This window comes from Chiloscyllium plagiosum, unplaced genomic scaffold (genome assembly GCF_037043375.1).
Source record: "Chiloscyllium plagiosum isolate Xiang-an unplaced genomic scaffold, Cpla_swu_hap1 HiC_scaffold_4, whole genome shotgun sequence".
NCBI lineage: Eukaryota > Metazoa > Chordata > Chondrichthyes > Orectolobiformes > Hemiscylliidae > Chiloscyllium > Chiloscyllium plagiosum.
In genome coordinates, this window is record NW_028270142.1 from 60,769,031 (window position 1) to 60,784,317 (window position 15,287).

Here is a 15,287-nt window from a genome sequence, read left to right on the forward strand (position 1 = left end):
GGGCCCATATCCCTCCAAACCCTTCCTATTCATATACCCATCCAAATGCCTCATAAATGTTGCAATTGTAACAGCCTCCACCACGTCCTCTGGCAGCTCATTCCACACACGTACCACACTCTGCGTGAAAAAGTTGCCCCTTAGGTCTCTGAAATATCTTTCCCCTCTCAACCTAAACCTATGCCCTCTAGTTCTGGACTCCCCCACCCCAGGGAAAAGACTTTGTCTATTTATCCTATCCATGCCTCTCATAATTTTGTAAACCTCAGCCTCCGACACTCCAGGGAAAACAGCCCCAGCCTGTTCAGCCTCTCCTTATAGCTCAAATCCTCCAACACTGGCAACATCCTTGTAAATCTTTTCTGAACCCTTTCCAGTTTCACAGCATCTTTCCGATAGGAAGGAGACCAGGATTGCACGCAATATTCCAACAGTGGCCTAACCAATGTCCTGTACAGCTGTAACATGACCTCCCAACTCCTGTACTCAATACTCTGACCTATAAAGGAAAGTATACCAAACGTCGTCTTCACTATCCTATCTACCTGCGACTCCACTTTCAAGTGGGTATGAACCTGCACTCCAAGGTCTCTTTGTTCAACAACACTCCCTAGGACCTTACCATTAAGTATAAGTCCTGCTAAGATTTGCTTTCCCAAAATGCAGCATCTCGCATTTATCTGAATTAAACTCCATCTGCCACTTCTCAGCCCATTGGCCCATCTGATCAAGATCCTGTTGTAATCTGAGGTAACCCTCTTCGCTGTCCACTACACCTCCAATTTTGGTGTCATCTGCAAACTTACTAACTGTATCTCTTATGCTCGCATCCAAATATTTATGTAAATGATGAAAAGTAGTGCACCCAGCACCGATCCTTGTGGCACTCTATTGGTTACAGGCCTCCAGTCTGAAAAACAACCCTCCACCACCACCCTCTGTCTTCTACCTTAGAGCCAGTTCTGTATCCTACCTTTGAGCCAGTTCTGTATCCAAATGGCTAGTTCTCCCTGTATTCCATGAGATCTAACCTTGCTAATCAGTCTCCCATGGGGAACCTTGTCGAACGCCTTACTGAAGTCCATATTGATCACACCCAAACACAGCCAGAAACTCTAACCACCTTGCCATACATCAAAGAAGTTTCAGAAATGACAGCCAGACTACTAAGACCCCTTGGAGTCCTCGTAGCACCCAAACCCACCAACACTCAAACAAAAACTAACAAACTTAAAAGACCCAGTACAACCCATGGACAAAACCAACATCGTCTACAAAATTCCATACAAGGACTGCCACAAACACTACGTAGGACAAACAGGAAGAAAGTTAGCCATCAGGATATACAAACACCAGCTAGCCACAAAAAGACACGACCCTCTCTCTCTCATAGCCCTACACACGGATGAAAAAAACCACCAATTCGACTGGGACAACACATCTATTCTGGGACAGGCTAAGCAAAGACATGCCAGAGAATTCCTAGCGGCCTGGCACTCCAACCACAAAGCCATAAACAAACACACAGATCTAGATACCATCTATCAACCCCTCAGAAAACGAACAGGAAATGACATCACCACAAATCCCAGGAACCCCATCCAGGTCAAACATGTAAATAGAAAACAGGAGACAACAGCTTCGCTTCACTTGGAGATTGCCACTGATGATGTTACCTAGCCAGGTAATGAAACGACTGGATATCAAACCTACAGCTCAGTGAGCAAAGCTACACCCTAAACCTCAACCTGAGCTACAAACCTTGCAGATCACATGTACTGCTCTACCCTCATCAATCTTCTTTGTTACTTCTTCAAAAAACTCAATCAAGTTTTTGAGACATGATTTCCCACCACAAAGCCATGTTGACTATCCCTAATCAGTCCTTGCCTTTCCAAATACATGTAAATCCTGTCCCTCAGGATTCCCTCCAACAACTTGCCCATCACTGAGGTCAGGCTCACCGGTCTCTAGTTCCTTGGCTTGTCTTTACCGCCTTTCTTAAACAGTGGCACCACGTTTGCCAACTTCCAGTCTTCTGGCACCTCACCTGTGACTATCGATGATACAAATATCTCAACAAGAGGCCCAGCAATCACTTCTCTAGCTTCCCACAGAGTTCTCGGGTACACAGGGAACTCGAGCAGTTGTAATTGGTAATTGATCTTTAACCTTGTTTCAATGAATTCTACAAAAAGTTGTAACCGTTTAACAAGATGCTTTTTGACATGCACCTTTATGAGGATCTATTCTGTAAAGATCTCTCAGAATCTTGTACTTTTCAATGATATCAGTTGACCACCTTTCCATGTCAAGAGTGGTGCTGGAAAAGCCCAGCAGGTCAGGCAGCATCTGAGGAGCAAGAGAATCGACGTTTCGGACATAAGCCTTTCATCCTTTCCATGTCCAGAGAATATAATCCAGTTCCATTCTCAGTCCTTTAATGTGGTTGCATTCTCATTCTAGGAATCAATCGAGTGAACATTCTGCTTCTTTCCTTGGGTCCGTAGACCAAACCTGTATAATACTCATTGGATGCTTTCTACAATTCTAGCAAGACTGCAACCTTCTTGCAATAAATACCAACATATAATTTTTCTTCCTATTAGATTACTGGGCCTGCATGTAGAACAACTCCCCCGTTCCTCTGAATATCAACATAGTAAACTAGTTAGTAAGGTTAGTTAGCATGAGATTCAGGGGAAGTTAGCCAATTGGATATGAAGGTAGCTTGAAGGTAGGAGGCGGCGGCTGGTGGTAGAGGGTTGCTTTTTGGACTGGAGGCCTGTGACCAACAGTGTGCCACAAGAATTGGTGCTGGGTCCAATGATTTGAATGTGAATATAGGAGGTATGGTTAATAGGTTTTGCAGATGACACCAAAATAGGTGGTGTATTGGGACTGTATTGAATAAGATTATCTGAGTACAATGGGACCTTGATCAGATGGGTCCACGGACCAAGGAGTGGCAGGTTGATTTTAATTTGGATAAATGTGAAGTGTTGAATTTTGGTAAGACAAACCAGATTTGGACTTGTACAGTTAATGATAGGGTGTTGCGGAGTGTTACCAACAAAGAGACTTAGGGCTACAGATGTGGTGTTCCTTGAAAGTGGAGTTGCAGGGTGGTGTTGGCATTTGGCATGCTTGCCTTCATTGGTCTGAATATTGAGTATCGCAGTTGGGACGTCATGCTGCAGCTGTATAGGACATTGGTGAGATCACTTTTAGAATTCTGCATACAATTCTAGTTGCCCTTGTATAGGAAGGATGTTGTTCAACTTGAGAGGGTGCAGAAAGATTTTTTTTTAAATTTACTCGCTGGATGTGGACATCTCTGGCTAGGTTAGCATATATTGCCCTTCCTAATTGACCGGAGGCAGTTTAGAGTCAACCTCATTGCTGTGCATCTGGAGTCACGTGTGGGCCAGACCAAGTAAGGACAGCAGATTCCTTACCCTAAAGGAACCAGATGTTTTTCCAACAAATAGCAATAGTTTCAGTCATCATTAGCCCCTTAATTCTAGATTCTTTACTGAATTCAGATTTCACGATTTGCATAGCAGGATTAGCTGAGTTTCTGGATTAATAGCTTATCGATAATACCACTAGGCATCGCCTCCCCATTTACAAAGATATTGCTGAGACTGGAAGGTTTGAGTTATAGGGAGAGGCTGAATAGGCTGGGGCTTTTTCCCCGGAGTGTGACAGGTGAATTTATAGAGGTTTATAAAATCATGAGGGGCTTGGATAGGGTGAATAGCCAAAGTCTTTTTCCTTGGGTAGGGAGTCCAAAGCTAGAGGGCATAAGTTTATGGTGAGAGTAGAAAAATTTTAAATGACCTGAGAAGTAACTCTTTTGTGTAGACGGTGATGCATGAATAGAACCAGCTGTCAGAGGAAGAGGTGGAGGCAGGTACAATTCCAACATTTAAAAGACATTTGGATGAGTATGTGAATATGGAATTGTTCAGAGGGATATTGGTCAAATGAAAGCCAATGGGACTAGGTCAGATTGGGATGGCAGGAATGGATGAATTGGACTGAATGTTTTCGTGCTATATGATTCCATTTATTTATCTTTCCCATTTCTTAAAAATCTGTGTTTTCCATTCTAACCACCAAAGTGAATAATTATGCACTTGTATCTGGCACCTTGCTCAAAAACTTAACTGGCCTATATTCCTTTGTAGCCTCCTTACTGCTGAAGTTCCCACCCTCCTTTGTCATCAGCAAGCTCTGTTGCATACAGTCCACTTTTGTAAGTAATAAAAGCTCTACATAGTTGAAGCACTAGTATTGATTCTGTGGCACTCCATAATTTACACCCTGCAAATAATCTGTTTTCTGTTCTCTGCCCATTAACTAATCCTTATGTGAGTGACTATCTTTTTGTTGTACTTTGACAATCTGTATGATGATGCAAACAATCAACAATATGATTGAGCCGTCAGAAACTTTGCAATTTTGTGCAGGCAAGTAAATTTGCACATTTTTTTAAAATAACAATTATATCTATGCTTTAGAACTGAATACAATTGCAGTTTTCTATTCAACTTGTTCATGAAGGTGAATGCTGCTTTTATCAAACTGCTTAATTTGAATTATTTGTGCCAGCAGGGATAAACTATATTTTGATTATTGGATTAAAAATGTCTGGCAACTGTAGCCTTTTTATGTTTGTGTGGATGCTTTGAGATTTTAGACCTGTCTTTGGTGGGAGTGCTGGTGACTGTTCAATAAGATCGTAATCTGACCTGATACCTTTCAGTGAAACTGTGTTCATGATTTATTTTTAGTTTTAGTGCAATTTACACACAAACTTGGACCATGAAGATTAACCTCAGAAGGATATGCAAGGAAAATGCTCAACATCATAATTTTTAGTGATTTTTACATTGGCTTAGTTTCCTGCAGGTTTTTGTTTCTAAACTCTTGCATCTTCATCCAAACTTCATCTGTGTGTAGATTTGCTCATTTGTATAAATTGCTTTTCCCTCGGCTCTGGCGACTCGATTTGTCAATTTAGGAGAAAAGTACTCGTCCTGAGAACATCTGGCACTCTTTTCTGATTTTATAAACTTCTACTTTTTGCATTGATAATCACTTCAGGTTTATATTTCCTTAGGTGAACTGAAAAATTGGATGTAATAAGTTACTTCATGCTGGATGTCTTGAGGTTAATTGTGTTTTTCCGTCTATATCAATGTGTGCAAATAGACTGGTAATATGCTATGTAAATTTCGTCTAGTCTTGTCTGTTCTTTTGCTATCCATCCTTCCTTGAGTTTAATCAAAAGTCTGCTCTTACTTTCAGTCACCAGTAAAGAGACTAATCGAATCCTACATAATTGCAAATCTTGAAGGCCGAATAGTGCATGTCAGAATATTTTCTGTAAACATTTTTATTGCGAATGAGTTTTGTCTGCCTTAATGCAAAAAATACTTTGTGAGAGTTCTTACCACAATACTTTGTGGTACTCTTGGTGCAACAAGCTGTTGGTAACAAATTATCAGTAAAAAGCATGCAAACTGTCTAGCAAAAAAAATACACTATCTGATATAAAACCATATTATGAGAGATATCAGTGATTTATCTAACATGATAGCGTTCTTTCTCTCTGCGAATATGGTGACGAGCAGTTAAATGTTTGCATTTTTCTTACTGTAAAATGAAAACTGTGATATCGAAGTGAAATCTTGTTTCCTTGTATTTGGTCTTGTGTTTCTGTGAGGCAATTTGTAAGTGAATAACTGCATCATAAAACTCTAACGTTATGGAAAATTGCTTAGGGTTGTTTTGATAAATGTCATTAGCCTTGCAAATAGAGCCTTAGAATATGTTTGGAAAGAGTGGAGTTTAACTGTTCATGGTAAGAAGTCGGCTAATCGTGGAAACTTCAATGAATTCACTAGTTAACACTATATTGTTGCCTGAAAGTAGGAATAGCTAAAGAAATTACTTTTGTTGATCCTCACAACAGTGTTCTTCAGTCTGAGTTCTGATGCAGTGTCCCACCCAAAATATGAACCTTTACTTCCTTTTGCTTACAAAGTGATCTGTTATAAAGTCATAGTCATAGAGATGTACAGCACAGAAGCAGACCCTTCGGTCCATCTTGTCCATGCCAACCAGATATCCCAACCTAATCTAGTCCCACTTGCCAATGTGCAGCCCTTATCCCTCCAAACAGTTCCTATTCATATACCCATGCAGATGCCATTTAAAAGTTGCAATCATGCTAGCCTCCAATTTTTCTGGCTGCTCATTTCATACATGCACCACCCTCTGCGTGAAAAAGTTGCCCCCTGGGTATCGTTTATAGCTTTCCACTGTCACCCTAAACCTATGCTGTCTAGTTCTGGACTCACCACCCCAGGGAAAAGACTTTGTCTATTTACCCTATCCATTCCCCTCATTATTTTATAAACCACTGTAAGTCACCCTTCAGCCTCCACACTCCAGTGAAAACAACCCCAGCCTATTCAACCTCTCTGTATAGCTGAAATCTTCCAACCCTGGCAACATACTTGTAAATCTTTTCATAACCCTTTCAAGTTTCACAACATCCTTCCAATAGGAAGGAGACCAGAATTATTGTGCAACTTCAATATTTATTTTTCATTTTGGAATCTTAGTATTGGTATATATTGTAGTGAACAGAGGAAAATTTATGACGACCTTTAATTCAGAGTACTTAACATCCAATTACAAGCCTGCAATATGCCAGCCAGAACATTATTAAAGAAAAAGCCCAGGTTGTTTCTAGTTTGTTACAGTTCTAGACCAAGAAATCTGTGTAATTTGCATTTCTCACTTTTTAGTGTTTCGAGATCTCGCAATATTGTCCTGTTTTTAATGCTGGAGGCTCAAGTCTACTTAGTTACAACTGCCAATACTTAGTCAAAAAAGAACCTTGTTCCAAATCTTCCAGCATGCCCTTTAGGCTGTTCTGGACTGAATTTATTGTAGATGATGAACCACTCCATTTGTATGGTCTTATTGAACAACTGCCTCCTGGCTAGTGGATTGCAAGGTCTTTTCCCTGTTTCATAAACGTAGCATGCTGACCATAACAAGGCTTAGGCCTAAAACAAACAAAAGCTTGCAAAAATGGGGCCTTATTTTATCAGTACATAATGGTGACTGTCATGGGAAATAAAAACTGTCACCTTGATTTCAATTTCTTGTGTGTGAGATGACAGACTTGCAAGTAATTTCTAATGTATTTGATGGCTTGTAGCATTGCATAATAATGTTTCATAAAGAGTTTTCTACTTTTGGTGGAACTATTTTTGCAATGTTTCTTTTTGCTGTAGTGCTGTTGTAAGGGGCCACATTATTGAATTGATAAAGAATTTAAACTTATCCTAGGGCAGTCGTACTTTGTCAACTGTAGACCCAATTAGCCAACAAAAAAGAATGAAGGAGCCACCCCTTCAGCATTGCAGTGAGCAATTACTCAGCAATTCAAATAGGCTCTTGTATACATCATGTTATCTTAAGGTTCTTTTACAGTGAAGGAGTGCAATTGTTGGCAAGTGTATCGTATTTCAGTGAGGATCCTTAATACCTAATTATGAAAGTCTGAATTTTTAAGTATGGTTACCATTCAAAACACACATCGAGCTTCCTTTATTGACCTGATGAGAAGCAGGAATCTCTACCCTCTTGATTTAAAGGAATGTGATGTAAAAAGGTTGGGAATCTTTGTCTGAGTGATGCTTCTCCAATCTAATTTGGGAATACAAGAGTACATATGTTCAGTTTGGTTTTTCAGGAATGTTCAGCAGAATAACAGTATGTTCCTAAAGACATCTTTTGATTTCTGAATCCTACCTCCTAGAAATTGAATTTAGACAGACAAGATATGAATCTCTGGTCCCAAATGTTGGGTGGAGGTAAATGACCCGAGAAAATAATTGAAAATTTGATTTCACTTTGTATCCTGGCCAGCATTTAGCCAGCTAATATCATCACCAAAAATGCAGCATCTGATCTGAAATTATGACTTGCATCTATTGATGCACTATAAGTTAGAGGTAAACAGCAATCCAGATGTATATAATTTGACAACTGCATTTCAATTGTGTTGCTTTAGTTAGAAAGGTTTGAGACATCGCATACAATATAGGGCACTGGTATCAAGTTTCACTTATAATATTGTTAAACATGATCATTTTCTTTCAGTAGATTATCATTTAAATGTATGTGTATATTGGAGGGGGTTTAATTATGTTTTAAATTTATGGTATGTGAGTGCCACTAACAGGACCAGTATTTATTGCCGATTTCTAATTGCGTTTATAGTGGTGAGTTGCTGCCTTGAATTGCTTCAGTCAGTGGATGAAGACGCCCAGGTTTCTGTAATGGAAGGTATTAGGTGCAACAGTGGTGAAAGCAGAATGATACATTTCCATGTTAGAATGGTGAAATTTGTAGTGGTGCTTTTGAGGTGATCATGTTCTTAAATGGCAGGTTGCTCATTCACTCTGTTGAAGAACTCATGGCAAGTTGTGCAATGCTTGTTGGGATTGGTGTGATGGTAGTGTAGGATGTTAATGTTTAAAGTAGTGAATCAAGATGGGCGGCACGGTGGCACAGTGGTTAGCACTGCTGCCTTACAGCGCCAGAGACCCAGGTTCAATTCCTGCCTCAGGCAACTGACTGTGTGGAGTTTGCACATTCTCCCCGTGTCTGCGTCGGTTTCCTCCGGGTGCTCCGGTTTCCTCCCACAGTCCAAAAAATGTGCAGGTTAGGTGAATTGGCCATGCTAAATTGCCCGTAGTGTTAGGTGAAGGGGTAAATGGAGGGGAATGGGTCTGGGTGGGTTGCGCTTTGGTGGGTCGGTGTGGACTTGTTGGGCCGAAGGGTCTGTTTCCACACTGTAAGTAATCTAATCTAAAAAGTGGCATGTGTTTTTCTGAATGGTGTCAATCTGTTTAAATGTTTTTAAAAGTTGGATTCCAGACAAGTGGATATGTTCCAACATGCTTCTAAATTTGATTTTTAGATATTGGAAGACTTTGGGTGTTCTGACTATTTGTAGCTGGCCCAACTATATTTCAGCTCCATATCCTATCCTGTTCACCTTCAAGGATGTTGATGTGGAGAATTTGGTGAATATTAAGAAGAAATAAATAGACTCTCTTTCTCATTAGAAATGGTTGTTACCCAGAATGTGCAGTGAGAAAATCAGCATTTCAGACACAAGTATTGTTTGGTGTGCACAGACTATTTGTTTATTTGTGGAATGTATAAATATTTCCACTTTTGATCTTATGCATGAGGGAAGTTCACTGATGAAGCAGCTGAAGATGACTGCAACTAGCACATTGCTTGGAGGAGTTTTAGCTGAGGTGAATGGTCTCCAATAATCCTTTTCCTTGTGTTAAGTATCACTCAGCCAATGATTTCATAAAATTAAACTCAATGGAAGACAGCTTGATGTCTCGCTTGATGAGGTGCTGCCTTGATGTTAAGGACAGTAATTCTCACATCTTTGAATACAGTAATTCTGTCCACAACTATGGCTATATAAGGTTTGTAGCTAAGGGGTTCTGGTGGAAATTATACCAATTGGTGAGGAAGTAATTTGTGAATAAGTGCTACTTGATAACACTATGGATGCTGTCTTCCACCATTCTATACTGATTGACAATATGTAATTGGTAGCGTGCGATTTGTTCTATTTATAGACAGGTCACACCTGGGCAATTTTCCAATTTCAGGTAGATTCTAATGTTGTGCAGGGTCAATTTAGCTAGAGGCATGACTAATTATGAAACATGGGTCTTCAACATTGCAAACAGGATTTTGTTGGAACTTGGAACCTTTGCTCTATTAATGTGTTCAGATGTTTCTTGATAGCATATGGAATGAATTGAGTTGGCTGCAGACCAGCTTCTGTAGGAGTGCTGGAATGAATCACTCACTTAGTACTTCTATCTGAAATTGGTCACAAAAGCATTAATATTCGGTGTGCTCATGATTACTGTAAATTATTAATTGATATGGTGATTACTAGGAAACAATGCTATTATTATTGCTATAAACTCATTAAATACTGAGTGCCATTTGTGTTTGAAAGTGCCATTTGTTTTGAAAGAACCATCTACAGGGCAACCTCGATTATCCGAATGACACAGGCGGGGAGTGTTTTGTTTGGATAATCGAATATCAGATGACAGTTTACCCAAGCATCAGGAGATCTTGTTCGGATATTCCAAAATTCAGATGATTGGTGTTTGGATAACTAAGGTTGCACTGTACCTTAAATTGAATGTGGTTCTTGAATAGGTTTACAGTTATTAATTGCACATCAAAGGTCCCAGTTTTTAAAAAAAACTTCTAACAACTATATAACTTTTAAAGTAAATCAGAAACTTAATAGTAGTTTGAGAAAAAAGCAATCGAAATATCCTGGATTGCTGTTTATCACTTATTTATTTATGGTGCATCAATAAATGCTTATTACTATGTTATTGAATTATAGTTGTGAACCGTTTAACACCTTTTGTTTTAACTCTCCAGACCCCTATTGCAGTTATCAACCCATGACCATTTAAGTGTAAAAACAGCTTCACGACAGTTCTTTGTGGTCTTATGCAGACTAGCACAGATCAGGAGGGCTGGTTGTGAGACATGCACATTTTTTGTCAGGAAAAACTTTTGTCTACAGTACATCCAAAAGTGAAGCTGCCAGCAAAAGCGTGAAGTTAAATAGAGTTAAGTAGCACATTTATTGTATTTACGCAATGTTGAAGAACAAATCTGGTTGTGTAAAATGTAGTTTGAGAATATTGACCTTTGTTTGAAGTTATCAATGAGGTTTCTAAATAATAAATTCAGTGGCTGTGAAGTTTAAGCCTAGCCGATATTTCAAAATAGGGCCAATTCTTTATGATCCACATTTTTTCTCCTGTTATTTTCCACAACATAGTATAAAGTTTTGAAATTTGCTTTTAATCTGTCTGATCACTAACAAAACATTTTCCTCCCATATTAGATATAAAAGGGGGAGACATTTTAGTTTAGTAATACAGAGACAGTGAACATGTGGATAAAGTGCCTTAATGAATGGCTAGCATTAAAGACAGTCCTAGTTTAAGCAGTTTGTGAGGATTACGTTTCATAATGGCTGGATTCCTTATATGGAAGGTGTCTGTGGCCTTGGGTAAGAGGAGGAATATCGAAAGGAAGTGTGCCGAATGTAAGGTTATTTTGAATTTTTGTTGTTTTTTTTTAATCTGTAATTTAGTAAATGTTTGTACTGAGTGATCATTATTCATCTAAGTAATGAATCTGCCACATAAGTAAACAAATATGTCTTCGGGTTCTTCATATGCCTTCAAGTCTTAATGTTGCTGTTAATGAAAATTAAACATGTTGATACTCTAATAGATGTGTACCTTTTACATGGTTCAAATAAAGAATTGTACTTGATTTGAGTGGTTACACAGCTGAAACACAATTCAAATGATGTCATGCATCACAAGAGAAAAGATGATCTGAATCCTGTGGTTTTAGATTATTCAAGCCAGCTGTTAAATACTAGGAGACTGCTTGTACTGTTAGGGATAGGCATGCAGTAGTCTCTCTTTTAGATTGTCTGGCTGTCTACAGTTTCCTGGTATAGTTAATGAGAAGTCCATTATTACTGTTAAACCACAGTTACGATTTGAGTCATAACCTGACTTTTTTTTTAAGTGATCTTTTATAGGACTCTGAAATTGCTACTGAAATACATGCTAGATAACTTTTCAGAGTCTTAAAATTACAGAGACATGGCTGCAGGGTGACCAGGGATGGAAACTGAACATTTGTGAGTATTTAGTGTTTAGGAATTTCAGACATAAAGGAAAAGGTGGGGAGTTGCATTGCTGGTTCAAGAGGACATAAACATAATATGGAGGAAAAATGTTAGCTCAGGCAATATAGAATTTATGTATGTGGAATTGAGAAATACCAAGGGGCAAAGATCAGGGAGGGGGGTGGGGCGCAGGAGGTGGTATGTAGACATGGAGATGTTTGGATTGGCATTAAACAGGAAGTCAGACATGCATGTGGTAAAGGAAAACAGGACATTGGTTAGGCCTCTGTTGGAATATTGCGTGCAATTCTGGTCTCCTTCCTATTGGAACGATGTTGTGAAACTTGAAAGGGTTCAGAAAAGATTTCCAAGGATGTTGCCAGTGTTAGAGAATTTGAGCTATAGGGAAAGTTTGAAAAAGCTGTTTTCCCTGGAGCGTCGAAGGCTGAGGGGTGACCTCATAAGGTTTATAAAATCTTGAGGGGCATGGATAAGGTAAATAGACAAGGTCTTTTCCCTGGGGTGGGGAAGTCCAGAACTAGAGGGCATAGGTTTATGGTGAGAGGGGAAAGATATAAAAGATAACTAAGGGGCAATGTTTTCACACAGGGTGGTGCGTGTGTGGAATAGGTTGCCAGAGGAAGTGGTGGACACTAGGTACAATTGCAACATTTAAAAGGCATCTGGATAGGTGTATGAATAGGAAGGGTTTGGAGGGATAATGGCTGGGTGCTGGCAAGTGGAACTAGATAGGGTTGGGAGTTTGGTCAGCATGAAGGAGTTGGATCAAAGGGTCTGATTCCATGCTGTTTATCTCTGACTCTATAACATCTGTAATTATGGGTGATTTTAATCTGCGTATAGATTGGGCAAATCAAATTAGTGACAATACTGTGGAGGAGGAATTCCTAAACTCTATATAGGATACTTTTTCTGGACCAATATGTTGAGGGGTTGGGGAGATACAGATGTGCTAAAAACCTTTTTGAGGCATTTAGATAGGAAAAAGATACGTACGGAGTTGATAAAGTGTGGTGTTGGAAAAAGCACTGCAGGTCAGGCAGCATTTAAGGAGCAAGAGAGTTGGTGTTTTAGGCAGGACGTTTCTTCAGGACTGGGGAAGGGAGCTGAGAGATAAATGGCATGAGGTGGGACTAGGGAAAAGGTAGGTGGGATGGCAATAGGTGGGCGAAGGTAGGAAGTAATGGTGATAGGTCAGTGGGGAGCATGGAGCGGATAGGTAGGAAGAAGGTTGCACAGGTAGGTCAGGTCAAGAGGGTGGATCTGAGTTGGAGGGTCGGACCTGGGTTGGGGTGGGGAGATATGGAAATGAGTGAATTCAATCTCCGTACTGTGTGATTGTAGGCTCCCGAGGCAGAAGATATGTTACTCCTCTAGTTATCTCTCAGCCCCCTTGCCCCTCCCCAGCACTGAAGAAGTGGCCTGCCTGAAATGTCAACTCTCTTGCTCCTTGAATGCTGCCTGACATGCTGTGCTTTTTCCAGTGTCACACTTTATCAAGTTTGACTCTTCAGCATCTGTAGACCTCACTTTCTGCTATTAGATGGACACAGGTGATGTGCGGGTAGATGAGTTTAGTTCAGAATGGCAGTGTGGTTGGTACAGACATGGAAGGCCTAAGAGCCCTGTTCCTGTGCTGTACTGTTTTATATTCTGTTAAAATTTCAGATCTCTTTGATCATCTTCACTACCCATTTCAAACTGTTTATGGATTATCTAAATACTACTGACATTGCACTAGAGACTCACTAACTTCCACATGGTGGGGCTTCCAACTTTGATATTGGGCCATATTCTGTGCTGAGTACTGTACATCCTCCTACAGCAGAACTATTGGTATCATTTCTAGCATCCTTTGATTTCCCTCAGTAACAAATTCTGAGTGTGAAAATTTAATCTGTATAATTTAGATGCTCTATGTAGGAATTTCAGCATGCTATCTTCCTTGAACTGTTTCCTTGAACCGCTGCAGCCCATGTGCTGGAGGTGGACACTCAATGTCCTTAGGGAATTCCAGGATTTTGACCCAGTGACATTGAAGGAATGGCAATATATTTCCAATTCATGATGGTGAGAGGCATGAAGGGGAACTTATAGGCAATGGTGCTCCCATATACCTGCTGCTCCAATAAATGTACGGTTGATCACTTGGTGGACATGATGGGCCGAATGGTTTCTTTCCATGTCATTGAGATTGAAGTCCTGATATTTTTTAGTATTCATTGACTACAATAGTTTCACACTAGGCCTAACATAATATTTCGGTTGAAACTTTATTGCTGGAACAGCACAGCAGGTCAGGCAGCATCCAGGGAACAGGAGATTCGACGTTTCGGGCACAGGCCCTTCTTCAGGAATCTTTCCTGAAGAAGGGCCTGTGCCCGAAACGTCGAATCTCCTGTTCCCTGGATGCTGCCTGACCTGCTTTGCTGTTCCAGCAATAAAGTTTCAACTTTGATCTCCAGCATCTGCAGACCTCACTTTCTCCTCTAACATAATATTTCTCACTACCTTTTACTTGGCTTGTAGTTAAATTTGATCAATGTAACTTGTCAATGTAGCAATCACTTAGAACATATGTTTGCTGCCAAGACATCTTTTTGCTTCCTGCTACCCTATACTTGCTGTTAGTAAATCTGTGGATATGCACATACATTTTTATGGTGGGAAATTATTGCATTTATTTATAGTTCCGCTTAAGTCATATTCCAGAACCAGTTGTACATGTGGCATATGAAACTGTTCACACCCTACTTAAACCATCAAGCCACAAAAAAAGAAACCAATACCTGAACCCAACATACAGGAAGTGCTTTATGCTGGAAAGTTGTACAATGTTGCAATTGTAAATGCTGAAAAGTGCCTTTTTCTTTCCTCCAGAAAATTTGAAGTTTAACCTATAACTTCATTTAGGAAGTTCACAGTCCCTAATAGGGTTTCATAATTGGCATACAAGTCATGGCATGCAAATGTGATGCAAGCAAATATCTTTAATAGATAAGAAAATACTATATCGAATCAACTTGAAGTTTTAAAAAGTCTGTAAAGTCATGTTGGGGAAAAAATATCCTTCATATAAGGTTGAAAGAAAGTTCTGTACTTCACTGCAGTGAATTGTGCTTGGGATCACATTAACAAGGGAAAAAAGTGAATTAAATGCACAGTCATAGAGGTATACAGCACAGAAACAGACCAGCCAATCCAATATGACGTAATCCTGTTTGTTAGCATTTGGCCCACAACCCTCTAAACCCTTCCTTTTCATATTCTCATCCAGATGCCTTTTAAATGTTGGAGTTATGCCCACCTCCATCACTTTCTTTGGCAGCTTGTTCCATACATGAACCACCATTTGCATGAACAAGTTACTCCAGTCCTTTTTTTTTAAACTTTCCCCTCTCACCTTAAACCTATGCCCTCTAGTTCTGGACTCCTTCCATCCTAGGAAAAAAAA

The 15,287-nt window shown here is 39.8% G+C and overlaps 1 protein-coding gene across 4 annotated transcripts in view; it reads left to right on the plus strand.

Moving 5' to 3' along the window:
* rnf19a (ring finger protein 19A, RBR E3 ubiquitin protein ligase) overlaps nt 1-15,287 on the plus strand; it is a 73,967-nt gene that overhangs the window by 3,542 nt on the left and 55,138 nt on the right. The window contains exon 1 of one of the 4 annotated variants that reach the window (XM_087986282.1): nt 4,201-4,261. The exons of the other annotated variants lie outside the window; for them this stretch is intronic. The gene's annotated coding sequence lies outside the window, so the exon portion shown is untranslated. Of the gene's footprint in view, nt 1-4,200; nt 4,262-15,287 lie in introns of those variants that run through there. 4 annotated transcript variants of the gene reach the window in all.